The sequence below is a fragment of the Cervus canadensis genome, chromosome 11, assembly GCF_019320065.1.
Source record: "Cervus canadensis isolate Bull #8, Minnesota chromosome 11, ASM1932006v1, whole genome shotgun sequence".
Classification (NCBI taxonomy): domain Eukaryota; kingdom Metazoa; phylum Chordata; class Mammalia; order Artiodactyla; family Cervidae; genus Cervus; species Cervus canadensis.
Window position 1 is genome coordinate 36014201 of NC_057396.1, and position 13614 is coordinate 36027814.

At 40.5% G+C, this 13614-nt stretch overlaps 1 pseudogene; it reads right to left on the bottom strand.

Annotated features, from left to right (window-relative positions):
- Window positions 1-6108: 6108 nt before the first annotated feature.
- Window positions 6109-6255, bottom strand: LOC122450671 (annotated as a pseudogene).
- Window positions 6256-13614: the final 7359 nt, after the last annotated feature.

Here is a 13614-nt window from a genome sequence, read left to right on the forward strand (position 1 = left end):
TCATCAAACTGGCAAAGCTTTTGCCCTGCTTTGCTAGAGTGAGCATCACTAAAGTTCATGCTTCAAATTAAAAAAAGAGAAAGAAAGTTTCTAGTTAGTAAGGCAAAGTGAAGTGTTAAGTCAAGCCTTTTAAGTACTACATTAACTTAAAATTACAATATGCTTTTGAGAAAGAAAAGGGGATACGTTGGGAGGAATTTGACCTAACACATTATCAAAGCACACTACAAAAGTGTGACAGTTAGAGTATGGAATTGGTTTAGCAACAAACCAATAAGTGAATGAAAAGGCATCCAGAAATAGACCCAATGGATGTGAAAACTGAGTATAATATAAAGGTGACTTTCAAATTATCAGGAAAAAAAGATGGATTTTTTTTTCAATAAATGCTATTAAAACAACTAGCTAGCCATGTTGAAACACATAAAGCTTGTTCTCTACCCTAATCATTACAACAAAATAAAACCAGCCATTATTTAGGATTTGAATGTAAGAAGTTCAATCTATTAAAAAACAATTAGAAGAAAATGTGAGTAAAATTTTTATAAACTTGAAAGGTCTTTCTAAGCTTTACACAAAATTCAGAGATCATAAAAATAAAGGCTGATTATATAAATGTATGTGCACACCTATAGACCCACACACACACCCACCCACATCATGAGCAAAAGAAATGGGACAACCAGCAAACAAGCCAAGAACACACTATTAAGAATGCATCAGGATTTCCCTGGCGGCGCAGTGGATAAGAATCTGTCTGCCAATGCAGGTGACATGGGTTCGATCCCTGGCTTGGGAAGCTTCCACATGCTGAGGATCAACTAAGCCCATGCACCACAACTACTGAGCTTGCATTTTAGAGCCCACGGGTTACATCTACTGAGTCTGCATGCCGGAATCACTGAAGCCCGGGTGCCTAGAGCCTGTGTTCCTCAACAAGAGCAGCCACGGCAATGAGAAGCCCGTGTACTGCAACTAGACAGTAGCCCCTGTTTGCTGGAAACTAGAGCAAGCCTGCGGAGAAGGCAATGGCACCCCACTCCAGTACTCTTGCCTGGGAAATCCCATGGACGGAGGAGCCTGGTGGGCTGCAGTCCATGGGGTCGCTAAGAGTCGGACACGACTGAGCGACTTCACTTTCACTTTTCACTTTCATGCATTGGAGAAGGAAATGGCAACCCACTCCAGTGTTCTTGCCTGGAGAACCCCAGGGACGGAGGAGCCTGGTGGGCTGCCGTCTACGGGGTCGCACAGAGTCGGACACGACTGAAGCGACTTAGCAGCAGCAGCATAGAAAGCCCGCACAAAGCAACAATACTCTGGGCAGCCAAAAGTAAATAAATAAATAATGCACCATGCATATTCCAGTTAAAAGGTCAGAAGTTAGGATAGTGAGACATAAGTGATACTTCTGGAGGTATTATTTAAACCTGTCATTTGTAATAGAAAAAATACTATTTTTAAAGCATTATTGCTTATAAAATTGTCATTTTTTTGGCTCTCCCTCTCTTTGTGTTTCTTTAAAAGTCAGTGATCTCCTTAGAATGTATGTATGTGTATAACTGAGTCACTTTGCTATACAGTGGAGGTTGGCACAACGTTGTAAATCAACTATACTTCAGTTTAAAAAATGTGGAAAAAAGATTAATCACCAAGCACTAGCCCAGGCAACAAAGCCTGTTCGGATTCTCTGCAGTAACTCTGGGTCCTTTACTCCATTCATAGAAAAGCTACTGATTCTAAACCTGCTTAAGGAAAACTTTCATTTTGCACACAGATGTGTGTGCATTAAAAGAATGACTGCTACTCAAATCTTTCCTTTCTCTTTGCAATTAAAAACAAAGAAAGGAACAAGAACAAAGAAAAAGAATATCCATTGCTTTTCTCCCCCTGATTATAAAACTAATAGATGTTTGTGACAAAAATTCATAAACATAAAGAGGAAAATAATGCATAATCTCATTAAGCATATATAACCCCCATTAAAATATTGATGTATTTTCCTTGTCGAGTTTTCTTTGTAACTATGTTATATTATAATCTAACTTTTATCACACTGAAATTTTGTTTGGTATCCTTCTTTTTAAAATTAACCTGCTGTGGGACTTCCCTGGTGGTCCAGTGGTTAAGACTCGCACTTCCAATGTAGGGGACGCTGCTTCCATCCCTGGTCAGGGATCTAAGATCCCACAAGCCTCATGGTGTGGCCAAAAACATTAAAAAATAAAAGGAATCTATTGTGAACATTCACCCATGTCATTAAGCCTTATTCTACAACATGACACCTAATCAGTCAGTCAGTCAGTCAGTTCAGTCGCTCAGTCGTGTCCTACTCTTTGAGACCCCATGAATTGCAGCATGCCAGGCCTCCCTGTCCATCACCAACTCCTGGAGTTTACTCAAACTCAAGTCCATCGAGTCGGTGATGCCATCCAGCCATCTCATCCTCTGTCGTCCCCTTCTCCTCCTGCCCCCAATCCCTCCCAGCATCTGGGTCTTTTCCAATGAGTCAACTCTTCGCATCAGGTGGCCAAAGTATTGGAATTTCAGCTTCAGCGTCAGTCCTTCCAATGAACACCCAGGACTGGTCTCCTCTAGGATGGACTGGTTGGATCTCCTTGCAGTCCAAGGGACTCTCAAGAGTCTTCTCCAACACCACAGTTCAAAAGCATCAATTCTTCGGCACCCAGCTTTCTTCACAGTCCAACTCTCACAGCCATACGTGACCTCTGGAAAAACCATATCCTTGACTAGACGGACCTTTGTTGGCAAAGTCTGCTTTTTAATATGCTATCTAGGTTGGTCATAACTTTCCTTCCAAGGAGTAAGCGTCTTTTAATTTCATGGCTGCAATCACTATCTGCAGTGATTTTGGAGCCCCCCAAAATAAAGTCTGACACTGTTTCCACTGTTTCCCCATCTATTTCCCAAAACAGGCTATTTCATTGTATGGAGTCACCATACACCAACAAGCACAACCCTCACATTGTCTCCAATTTCTTCTATTATTAATAGTTTTTGTAGAGTATAGGTTTATGGAATGGGCCCATAGCTTCCCTACCCTACATCATTACCCCCACGGGGTTCAAAGAATCAGTTGGTATAAGCAATGAATACCAGATTTATTTTCTTGTCAGGTTTTGGGGTTTTTTTTCCCCTCCTGTGACTATTTCTCTCTCTGTCATAAATCTTATGTTAAAGATACAAGAAAATTTATATACAGTCCAATTAAAACAAAACAGGAAATGATTATAGCTTGATAAATGGTCTTTGGAAAATTTATTACCCCAGTCCTGTGTTTCAAAGGGCACTCCAGCTATCAAAAGGATTGATTGACAATAAAACTTACTGTAAATAAAGATATTCAAATCTTGAATATCAATAGAGTCATTTAGTTTCAGTTGTATTATTATTTTTGCCCCCATGCTGAGTCTTTTTCTTTATCTGCTGCCAAATCGTTTCTTTGTGCATTTGTACATCTGCCAGAGGGAGGCAAGGAAATATGGTCAGATGATGTTATTTCTTAGACTTTGAGAGATTGGATAGGAGACAAAAGTTGAAAGTTATCAGCAAAACAAGGTTGTACACTGACTCCTCTGCTTATAAATTTCCCTCACTCTCATTGCCTGTGTCCATGCTAAGCTGGCTCACACCTGCTGCTCCAGTTTGAAGGTCACTTTCTCGGGGAAGCCTTCTCTGACCTCCAAGGCATAAAAAGCACCCTGTGCTTCCTTTCTCAAAACATTATTACACTTGTGATGTCTTGTCTTCCCATAAATTCTGTGAGGCAGATACCACACCTCTATATTCTCTCCTATCTCCCACAGCTATCAAAATAGTACCTTCACAAAATCAAATATTATTTGGATGAGTAAATAAAAAACAAGGAAGAGATGTGAAAGTGTACTGCTCTTCCTCCATGGATATACAACACCTCCTCCCACAGAAACATGTAGGATTCAATTGTTCCCTTTAATTCCTCCCTCATCCAAAAACTCCCCAGCCACCCTCCTCATTTCTCCCAACCTCATCACTCTCCAGGCCTCTTCCCTTCTTGGCTTTTCTTCAAATATTTTTTACTATCTGACGTTTTGTTATGTATTCATTTATATATTGCATGTTACCCTCAATGATATGTGAGATAAGGGGTATTTTTACTGCTGTGGCTCCCACACTTAAAATACTCTAGCATATATTAGGTGTGTAAATATCAGTTGAATGAGTGAATGAATGAATGAGATTCCAGAATGCAATCGGGCCGTTTTGGCCTTAAGCTTGGTTATATCAGACTTCAGCAAAATCCACTGCATTAGAAACAAATAAATTATCTTTAATTTTCCCTTTAATTATTTGCATTGTTCCTATTATTTGTCATTTTTAGATGTGCCACTATCAAATTTTTATGGTATATTACCTAAGAGTGAGTTGACGATATGTTCTCATAAAATATTTCATTGGGTATAAATAGAAACAAACAAGCTTTTCCAAAAGCTATAGTAGAAACAGGTTTTTTTTTTTTTTTGGTTTGCTTTGGAGTTTTTATGGTCAGAGAGTCTGACAATAAGGAGTAAGAAGTTTGATTCACCTTTGAGAAAAATAATTTGTTTTATCAACTGGTTATGATATTATGCCATCTCTTAACATGTTAAATGAAATATTAGACCACAACTGTACAGAAAAAGCCAAAGAAAAATATAAAATAATGCCACATCCAAAATAAAACCCCATCATATCAGAGTGAATGAAAGTTAGTAAAGATATGCGTACATATGGACAAAGTTGTAAATATTCATAGAGATAAACCTAATTTTATTGAAGAGGTTATGGGTAAATTTTCTGCAAAGTTGTTATAATAATCAAAGTAATTTTAATAGGAAACTAGGAGAGCCAAGTGCCCCAGAACACTTTATGTGTTCTCTGGCGCCACTTCATGTTACTCTGGTTTTGTCTCCTTAGTTAAAGTCACCAGTTATCCACCTTCCAATTGGACAGCCTTTGAGATAACTTGCCGTACTGGGCTGGGATCCCTGGAAAATTCCAAGGTGCTCTGCTCTTTGGCCTTGAAACCCCTTTTTGTCTCAATAAATTAACTGAGAAATACCAAGAGCCACATTGTGAATTTCCAGTTCCAAGATGAATTCAAACCAACTTAAACAGTGTATTAGTAGTGCTTAGTGTTGTTTTATTTTCAAATATTCTCCAACTTAAAGCCCTGCTTCTGGGGAAGACACTTTGCTGCCCAAGAACATTCGGAGCTAAGGAACCACCGCAGTATAATACCAGAACCCGTATCCCACACCACGTCATTGCCTTAACTGAGGGTCCCAGTATGGACCCGAATGAGGGAAGTATATTTTTTTCTCAGTGACTTCCTGTTTCTTGGGAACAGCAGGTTTGGGAAAATGAAGGTGACTGGGTGATTAGATTGCTAGGTGTTCTCATATGATCCCTACCTCTTTTACTCCTCTATCCTCTTCTCCCATCACGGGATGCCATATTGGTACCTTGGATGGTTGGCCTCAAATCCTGGTTCATTACAGTGTTTATGAGTTAACCTTTCCAAGTAGGTGAAGCTTAAATAGTTGGCAATCTCCTCCCTTTTTTTTCTTTCCACCTACCAAATGGAAATTCAGTATTATAATCAAAACTTCAACGTCTTCCTCCCATACAGCTCTAATGTAAGAAAAAGTAGACTTTTATTTTACTTTAGGCAGGAAAGTAGTATTTATTGGTGGGTGGGAATAAGCAGGGGACAGCGTCAAGGTTTTATGAACGCAGGACACAACCGGGGATGTATTTGACCCTACAGCTCTCCGTCCGGCATAAGCTACTTTTCTGCCCCCGAGTTTTCAAATTCATCCACGTTAAACTTAGTAAAACCCCACTTCTTGGAAATGTGGATCTTCTGGCAGCCAGGGAACTTGAACTTGGCCTGCATAGGGCCTCAGTCACCTGCTCCTTGTTCTGCAGCTTGGTGCCAATGGACATTACGACTCTGCCAATGTGGACCCTGGCCACTGTGCCCTGGGGCTTTCCAAATGTACTGCGCATATCTGTCTGAAGCCTAGACTAGGGACAGCATGCCAGACATGAATATCCACTGGAAAGGGCTGTCTCCAAGGTCCCTTCGGGCAACTCATACAAGCAATAGACTGCTTGCATTACACTATTGCATACACACTACATTACTGTCTGCAGCCATTGCACACCAGGCCCCCATGGGGTAAACAGGCAAACTACCTTTTAAAACCACATTCCCACCACCACTCCTGCCTAGTCCTAGGGACTAAGGATATATCTAATAAACAACAATTTTGCTATACTAGAAAAAAAGAATATGTTAAGACTTTCAGTCTACTTAATGCTTCAGACCAGGTTTTAGGCATCCAGCTGTCTTCATTTGCAAGGCATCACATATTTTCATATTCTACAAATGGGGCTATTGTACAATGATGAATGAATGAAATACAATGCCACTATTTTTAGTATAATAATTGTAATTAAAAGGCAGTGGAATGATAATCTTGCCCAAGCATGTCTGAGATCTCCTTTCCATTTTCTCAAAACAATACTTTCCAAGTCTGACTGCAGAGACTTGTTGCTTGTTTCCCTTCTGGTGAAGAATAGGTAACACTTGACATTCTTTTTAAACCAAGTGAAATTGTGGTTTTTGGCTAGATACAATCCTCCTTTCTCCATTTGCACATTCTGGGGGATGAAATTTTCTTTCCATACATAGTGATAAATTACCATAAACCAAATTAGTTTCCTAGGAAAGTAATCCTATTATCTACCTATAGCTTTTTTCCCTTAGCTTGAGATGATTTATTTTGATTATTTAAGAGGCAGAAAGCACACATAATAATAATAACACTTCCATGGTGGGTATCACATGCCAAGTGTTATTCTAAACACTTTCTGTATAGTGACTCAGCCCAACACATTCCACAAAACAACGCTAGAGGTGTTTCTGTTTTATCCTCATTTTAAAAAATTTTATTTATTTGGCTGTGTCAGATCTTCAATGCATCATGCAGGATTTTTCCTTGTGGTACAGGGATTTTCTACTTGTTGCACACGGGCTCTCTAGTTGTGGCACCTGGGCTCCAGTAGAGGCATGCAGGCATGTGGGATATTACTTCCCAACCAGAGATAGGAACCTGCATCCCTTGCATTGCAAATTCCTAACCACTGGGCCAACAGGGAAGTCCCTTTTTTCTCATTTTATAAAGTCAGGAAATTGATGCATGGAGAATTAAGTCCTAGGTTCCTAGCAGGTAAATGGCAGAGCCAGAATGCAAAACTGGTATTTGGCTTGAGAATTTATGCTCCCAATCCATGTGCTGTCCTCACAGCAGCAACCCAGGAATCTGAGCATTATCCTCATTTTATGGGTGAGGCCGCTGAGGCCAGGAAATGTGAAGTTACTTGCCCAACATTGCAAAACCGGTAAGCAGCTGACCTAGGATTTAACCCGGGCTCAAGCCTCTTTGGTTCCAATGTCTGTGTTCTTTCCATCCCTTAAATTGCACTACCTGAGTACTTTTTGGGCTTCCCTGGTGGCTCAGACACTAAAGAATCTGCCTGCAATGTAGGAGACCTGGGTTTGATCCCTGGGTCAGGGAAGATCTCCTGGAGAAGGGCACGGCAACCCACTCCAGTATTCTTGCCTGGAGAATTCTGTGGACAGAGGAGCCTGGCGGGCTATAGTCTGTAGGGTCACAAAGAGTTGGACACAACTGAGTGACTAACACTTCACTTTCACAGTGCTTTTTATTCCTACTGTCCTTTTAAGTATATCTGGCTTAACTAGATTTGTGTGGACTAGGGTGAAAATCTAGCCATTGCAAAGAACTTTTTCCCCATTAGAAAATGATTTCAGACTTCCAAAAGCTCACCTTATAATTGATTACCTGCAATTCATTACATCTGAAAATTATGGATTAATTGAGATTAGAAAATAAGATGCTAAAATATTAGGTGCCACACACAGTTATTTGAAAAGGTAGACAAACATTCCATTTTGTTTTTTAGTCTACAAAGGGTCTATCAAGTTGGTTGCACTAGAAAAATACATTTTCTCTAAAACAAAACAATGACTAGAAAAACAAAAAATATATAAGTAGTACTTTTTTTTCTTGATTAGTTACTATTATGCTTCTAGATTGCTTATTCTTTGCAAAGCAAAGCAACAAGAGGCCATTAACTGCAAAGCAAAAAGTTCTCTCTCTTTTTAAGCTTCCCTCTCCAAGTTTCTGTTTGCAAAAAAGTCCTTGGTGCACATTCAGACACACTGAGGGGAGTACAGTAGATGAGCCTTGCCTGGAGAATGAATCCTAAGATAAAAGCTCCCTGGAAAAAAGGAGTCAAAACTGTCATAGAACCCCATCATTCATATTTCCTTGTACACATGAAGACCCAAAGGGCCTCATGTATGTTTTTATTTCTATTTCAGCAAATTTTAAGCTGAAGTGTGACTTCCATGTTCAGCATTTATGAGGCTTTTTGCTGTGCTTTGAAATTTGCTGTCATCTGTTTCCTGTGCATTATTGTTTTTGAGACCAGCTCAGCCAATGAGAGTCCTGCTTGCTCTCTCCTGCCTTGGTATGCGGAACCTGATTTATTGAACAGTGTTCTTCTCAGAAGGTGCAGCCCATTTTTAAATATTTATCCTTTAAAGCAGCAACAACCTATTTGAAAGAATAGGCTTGGGAATCCATTGGTAAAGAAAATGTCCTTGGAAGGAAATACTAAAATGAGTTATGTGTATATTTGAACATTTGATTCACAGAACGTAGAGGAAAAAATTGTAGGACTTTAGATTTAGAATGCCTGGTACTTTGTGTTAAAATCATTTTGAATCTGGTAAATATATCATGTGTACATGCTTAGTCACGTCCGACTCTTTGTCGACCCTATGCACTATAGCCTGCCAGGCTCCTCTGTCCATGGAATTTTCCAGGCAAGAGTACTGGAGTGGGTAGCCATTTTCTTCTCTAGGGGATTTTCCCAACCCAGGGATCAAAGCTGCGTCTCCTAACTTGACTTGTCAAATGGTTTTCCTTAGTCTTCAGTCTCCTGGACTTGAGAGTTAACACAAATAGACAGAGTTTAATATTGGAAAAATAATTATCACAGTTAATTTGACATACATTAAGTTATAAGTAAAACAGTATTTTGCTGCTTAGTAATTGGGCATAAATAGAGATTTTAAGCAAATATTGTAAACGACTTTAATTGACAGTGATAGTTTTACCCAGATCAATCAAGTTTCATTTTTCAATTGTTCTTTTTGCTTTATTTTATCAAATACTGAATTTTATTTTATTTACTATTTTCTATGTGCAAACACCATGCTCAACATTTTAGGCATATTATTTCACTTAATCCTCACATGCTAACATTATTGCCCTTATTTTACCAATGTTAAAACAGAGGCTCAGAATGATCGATTTATCCCAGATGATGTGGCTAATGATGGAGCAAAGATCTGAACCCGTCTTTGTGAGACATGAAAGTACCTGCTCCCAGTTCTCAGTATCTACACACAATATCAATTGTGATAGTTTTTTTTCCTGGCACCACATACATTTTAATAACTCTTTTAAACATATCCATTCATCCAGTTGGTCTGGCAGACAATAAATATTTCCGAGATCAGACGAGATCGGACGCGTTCAGGGTGGTGTGGCCGTAGACAGACAATAAATGTTTAAGTGGTAAGTGAGATACCAAAATAAGACACAGTCCCACCTATCTAGGAATTTATGGTCTTGTAGGGAATATGGGTCAATAAAAAATTCATAGTCCTATAAGACAGTTATCATAATAGAGATGTATTAAGGGCTATGAGAGTGAGGAGTGGCCAAAATCTGCCTGGGGAAATGAGAAAGCTTTGCCTTGATTTGAAGATCGACTTGAAGGACACGGAGAGGTTTGTGGGCAGAGAAGAGGTGGATTGGGGTCCAAGGCAGCTTGGCTCCAACAGCTGGGAGCTGTGTTTTCCCTGCTTTCAGATTCTTCTGGAATGTGTGCACTTACCTGGACTACTAGCCAGCTTGTTCATCAAGGAGAATAACATATTTAGAGATAAGAGGTATCCAGTTCTTCTGGCTTAATGCTCTATTAATCCTCTGTTTTCGTCCTCTCTAATATTTTATTCCAATGGTTCTCAAAGAGTGCTTGTTGCACCACCAGCAGCAGCAGCATCCCCTGGGAACTTGATTGAAATGTAGATTCCTAGACTCCACTCCAGGTTTATGGAATCAGAACCTCTGCAAGTAGAGTCCAACAGGGTTTTTCTTTAACTTTTTATTTTATATTGTAGTATAGCCGATTAACAATGTTTAGATTGTTTCAGATGCACAGCAGTGACTCAGCCATCCATATCCATATATCCATTCTCCCCCAAGCTCTCCTGCCATCAATGGGTTAACGAGGCCTCCAGGCGATTCTCATAGATGCTGCAGTTTTACATGTCTTCTCCTCTGTGTATGTACTTTAGCACAGTAAAGCTGATTTCCCTAACAAACTCTGAAGTGTAGTGCCTCTGTTTTGTTCACCCTTGTATATCCATCACTCAGGCCAGCGCTGGATACATAGTAGGTATTCAATAAATGTTTGTGGAAAGAACAGATGAATAATTTAAAAATGAATCCCACAACTCCCAATATCCTTAGAAGAGCTAACTTAATTGTACCACAATCTCAATGTCTGATCAGAATGAGCAAGGGTAGAAAGTGAGAGGCCTTGGGAAAGAAAGAGAATTAACATCTGCCCAGGGAGGGACTTTTTCAGCTGCTCTCTAATATCTTCACAACAACCCTGGGAGGCATGTGTCATCCTCACCCACAAGATGAAAAAGCTGTGGCTCAGAGAGGAACTGTTCCCAGAGTCACAGATGCTGGTGGTGACACAAGCCCAGCATCCTCTTGTTCCAGAGACCTTACCCTGTGTTCTCTCTGTGGCACCTCTAACGACCACTAGCAACCTGTGAGGGGACAAATGGAAACAGAAAGCCCCGAAGGGAAAGACAAACTTCAATAACCACAATATTGCTGGTCATCATCACCATCACCTCCACATTGTTCAAGCCACAGAGCTAAGCAGAGTCTTTCCCTATCAGCAGTGTGTTCTTAGGCATGTTATACTGTAGTTGGTCTCTTCTTCAGTAACCTCCTTCTCACTCTTGGCCCTGACGTCACACCCTGAAGACATCAATTTGCTGATTTGTCCACATCTGGGCTGGCTGAGATTTCCCAGGCTGAGTCAAGTTAGGCTTCTGGCACCACTCATGATGCTGCTTTTCATGAATTCCTTTACATTTTGGTCTTGCAATCATATTACCCCTGGAACCCAAAGATCTGGGTTCCCAGAAGTGGCGTCTCTTTTTTTCTTCCTTCCCTACCCTTCAAAGATTCCTTCTATTCTGTGAGATTTGCTGATATTTTCATGAGTCTCCAACTGACGACTCCAGCCCTGGCCCTGAGTCTCACTACAGCATCCGTCTACCTGCTGGATGTTTCACTGAGGTATCCTGCCTTCACTTTAAATGCACCATATTTGACCCCAACCCTGAACTTGTCAATTTATCCTCCAACTTTTATCTCTCTCCCAAACTATTACTGTTTTTGCCATAGGCACCACATTCTCCCAGTCGTCAGGCTTTTAAAACTTACCCATTTGAGTACTTAGCCTTTCCCTTCCTTTATGGTTTCTTCTCCATCTCTATTCCTTCCTACTTCTCCCTTTCTTCCCTCCTTCCCTTTCTCTCCAATACCTCTTTCCACAAATATCTATCAAGTACTCACAATGTGCTAACCCAAGCATTGTCTTTGCCTTCCTGGAGCCTACATTCCAGAAAAGAGAAAAAACCAACAAGCAAGAAGATAAACACTGTAGTTTGTGATATGTACAATGAAATAAATACACAGGGGCTAGGTAGAGAATAAGGGAAAGGGTGTCCAGGAAGAGTCTCTTTCATTTAAGCTGAGACCTCGAGGAACAGTGAACATGGGAGGATGGGGTGAGGCCGCTGCTGATGCAAGGCCCTGTTGGGAGCCAGAGCTTAATGAACTGGTGGGAGAGTGGAGGAGCTAGGACAGACGTGGGTGGGGGCAGGTCATGGGGGAGCAAGAGAATAAGAAGGAGTATGACTTCATCCAGAGAGAGCCTTCAGAGAGATTCACAAGCCAGGTGGCCTAATCTAACTTACACTTGGAGGAAGTGTGGAATGGGCTGCAGTCTTTTGAGCTGCTCTCTGGAGGAAAGAGTTGGAGAAATACAGAAACCTGGGAACTGACTTTTATCTTTCAGTGTCTTCCTGATAGAATGCCATCTAATTAGGACTGATACTCTCCTTTCCATCAAAAGGATGAGAGTTATGTTCTGCACCACTCAATAGCTATGCTTCAGAGAGAGAGGTTCTTGGGCATTGGTAATAGGCCACATCAGCAACAATAATTGAAAAGTTTATTGAATGTTACCATGTGCCTGTGATATGAATACTTACACACATGTTTTAATGTTCCAAAGTGCTATAAGGAGTATATGATTATCTTCATTTCACAGGTAAGGACAGAGAGGTTAATTAATTTTCCCAAAGTCACACAGCTGCTAAGGCAAAAAAGAATAAAGAGACCATTTCCAAATAAACATGGTCAGTCTTTGTTTGTTCCTTACTGTTTTCCATACTCACTGTAGAAAATTCAAATTGTACAAAACTATACAAAATACAAAGTTAGGGTTCCCTATAATCCAGCCCCTAAGGTATGAGGTGGATCTATCACCAAGGTTTTGCCCCTAGCAGTGCTAATCCTTTATGGTGGCAATGCTGAGAAGCTCTCCAATACAATCCCCAGGTCCTCGGAAGTGGTTCTTTCTCTCTCAAGCTGGTTTAGAAACCAAGGGACATAGAGCCACTTTCTTACCATCTCTGCTGCAGGAAGTGGACGCCAAACTGTTCTGGTTCCAGAAGGAACCACACCCGTTTGGGGTGAAAGAACTTCAGTGAGTTTACATCACTGCTTAGAAGGACAGGCCAAAAACAGCAGAAGAAGACAATGAGCGATTCCCTACACCAAAACCCAACAAGAATTCAGCGGTGAAATCACGTTGTTTACTTCTCCACATTTTCACGTCTCATTAAAAGAGATCATTTAGGTTTCCTTTGTAACAACAACTACAACTTCAGCAGGAAAATTAGTCACAACAAAATGATATTCTGGTGTCCTTTATAATTCCAGTAAAAGCCTGGAGGTGTTCACATTTCTAAAACCTACGGAATAAAAAGTGGTTTTCCAAGCAGGGGTAGGCCATACTAACTGTTGAAGAGGAAAAGTAATTAGCATCCTGTGTGAACTATCTTGTCTTTTTTTAGGACCGGAAATCAAATGGGAAGGGTTCCCTCCTGTTCCAAGTGAGTTCCAGAAGAATTACTCATGCTCCTTAACCTATGAGTCACACAGGAGTCTAGGAGAGTGTTTCCAAAACAGGCCGACAATAAGATAAACAGAGCAATTGATATGTGACAGTCTGGAGGGGCAGGACTGCAACTGACCAAAGCAAGTGACTGAGTCTAGAGCAAGAGGACAGTCAGCCTAGAACGCCTGAGCT